The sequence below is a fragment of the Triturus cristatus genome, chromosome 1_2 (assembly GCF_964204655.1).
Source record: "Triturus cristatus chromosome 1_2, aTriCri1.1, whole genome shotgun sequence".
NCBI classification, from domain to species: domain Eukaryota; kingdom Metazoa; phylum Chordata; class Amphibia; order Caudata; family Salamandridae; genus Triturus; species Triturus cristatus.
Window position 1 is genome coordinate 580,667,333 of NC_140580.1, and position 3,038 is coordinate 580,670,370.

The window sequence follows — 3,038 nt, forward strand, 5'->3', positions numbered from 1 at the left end:
ATTGCCACCCTTATCGGATTTTTTTAATCACAATGTTCTCATCTATTTTAAGAGCTGGTATTGCTAACATGTGAGCATTGGACAATTCATGGAGTTGGTGTAGCAATTCTATGTCTCATATTTGTATTTCGCTGGGCAATTCAATTGTATTGCAAACAGGTTCTTTGACTTTGGTGGCAAACCATTTTTTGAGTCTAAGTTTCCTAGTAAATTGGAAAAGGTCAATCCGACCCTGGGTGTAGTCAAACTCGGCTGAGGGACAAAAAGAAAGACCTCTGTTTCAATGTCACTGAGTTCTCGTCATGACCGGTTCACAACAGTCTTTAAATCCATCATTTTTGTTGCTTCTTCTGTCCCCTTGTTCTTGTTCCCTCTGGAATTGGGATGTCTTCTCTCATTGAGGCGTTTGATCTTCGGTCTCCTCTGCTGCCTCTTCCACGACCTCTTGGCCCTCCGGTGCTCAATTTGTTTTGAGCCACCATCCTCCCTTGGGCCATCATGGTGAATTCCTTTAAAATCTGTTCTTTTGGTCCCAGCTTAGCTGGGCTCAACATTGTCACTGGTGGTCCCATCACTGAGATCACTTGTTGATGGTTCACTTAAATCATCTGTGGTGGGACTTGGATCTTGTTGTTTTTCTTTTTCTTTGATTGTGATATTGGTGCGTAAGTGGTCATACCTCTTGGCGAATGTAAGCACTTGGCCTTTTTCGTAGTCCACTAAATCACGCAAATATTTCCTTTGTTTCTTCTCCTTGATTTAATTCTCAATTTTTTCAAGTCTCTGTTCCATTTTCATCATGTCATTATCAAACTCCTCACTTCCACAAGCTGTCTTTAATTTCTTTGTGATTTGTTCAAATTCAATGGCGATCCTGTCGCAGTCTTTTTTGGGCGTATTTCACCAATAGTTGTAGCTTAATAATAGAGCACTGATGGCTGTTGGTTGCCCATTCTTCTACGAGGTCGGGATCGGGCTCGTTTAAAAGTGGGCGTAATGAATATTCTGAGGCCTCTTGGAATGCGACCATACTCAGCATACTTTTGAAGCGTAGTTGCGTCCCACCATTTGTTTTGCTCTAACTTTAGCAGTTTCCACAATTTATTCCACAGTAATTTCTTCGTGGTAACGCTGTTACCGGTCTCAGACATTTCTGCTTGTTCCTCATTTTGTAACAATACTTGTTTGTTAAATATTTTGCTCGCTGCCTTACTTCTCTTTTCATTCCTTGACGAGGCCATTTTATAAAGACAAAAATCAATACGCTGTCAATGCGCGTACACTTTGAAAAGAAAATCGGAGGACGGAACGAATCCGTACGTCCTACGAATCCATTTGCCCCTAAATGCAAGATATAGTGTAGCTTGTGTCTTTAATTCAAGACAAACATAGCACTCTTACCGGCGTTGGTGTTTCACACAATTATCTGTGTGTGTATACATGTGTATATATATATATATATATCTATATACATGCAACATCAACAAGTCAACTATACAATTTTTGGACTTAGAGGTATTTGTGGAAGATTCTAGAGTGGAGACCAGAACTTACAGGAAACCTACATCAGGAAATTCCATTCTCCACTATAGTAGCTTCCACCCCACCTCTTTGAAACAGAGCATCCCATACGCAGAATGTCTTCGTATGAAGAGAAATTGCAGTACAGAGAGCAGTCTTGTTGAAGCAACTAACACTCTGTTTGATAGACTAGAACAAAGAGGTTACAATGCAGACACTTTAAATAAAGCCAACTCTAAAGTCCAGAAAGTCACTAGAAAAGAACTTCTTTTCCCCAACCCGGAAAAACTAAAGAAAAAAAGCAAAAAGTCCATATCAGGGATACCAAGATTTATAACTGGATATAACACCTACCATGACATTTTGAGAAAAACTCTGTACAAACATTGGCAAATTGTGCGTAGTGACCCCGTTCTAGGTCCAAATATGCCAACGACACCATCACTAACGTTTAGACGTGCAAAATCCATGAGACAGAATCTAGTTAACAATGCACCCAGTATCAACAAAGGCTCTGAGTGGCTCAAAACCAACAATGGCTTTAGAAAATGTACCAAATGCAAGGCCTGCCGCCATGGTATTAACGTAAAAGAAAGCAGTTCTCCACTCAGACACTCCCCCTTTATTATAAGGGGAAGTTATACGTGTAAAAGCGATTTTGCAGTGTACATGTTACAATGTACATGTAACAAACGTTATATAGGGTCTACCATTCACCCTGTTCATGTACGTATACTGCAGCACTTGCGGGCGATTAACAACGATGACCCCAATTACCCGGTGGCCAGACACATTAATCAATGCCACAATGGAAAATCATCTGACCTTTCCTACTGTGTTCTTGATACTGTTCCTAGGAACCCAAGAGGAGGCAATAGACAGCAAACACTGCGTAGACTTGAATCCAAGTCCATTATTCTGTTTAACACCAAAATACCCATTGGATTAAATACGGATGAGGCTTTATCCGTACATTTGTGAATCTATTTCTGCCTGTCTCTTACCGTACCCTTACTCCGTTTTGTATCCCAGGTTTACCCTATTGTACTGTTTAATTTGTTTAGAACTGTGTGTCTATACAATAAGTATCCTTAGCCCATGATGACAGACGTTGTGTTTTCTCTGAACCCATATGAATCCAGCTGAGACCCCTTTTCTCTCCCCTCAGTTAGAACAGTTTCAAAAATGGTAGCCAACTGGCCACTTTCTGTTCAACCGAATAATTCAAAAATCTTTTTCAGGGAGGTATAGGAAGGCCCACTGGGGCTTTATATTTCAAACAATTGAAATAATCATGTTTAAATTTGGCTTATATTACTGTCTCTGCGGATTTTTCACACTGTTGGAAATTTAGATTTTGGTTAATCATTAATTTAATTTTAACTAAATAATCTTTTCTTGCGGTGAGAACCAACACACTGAACGTATTAGTCTGTCTTTTTATGGGCTGAAACTACACGAATTGTTGTTTTCTATGTCAGTTGTTTACCGTTGCCATGACGATTGTTTGTGACACA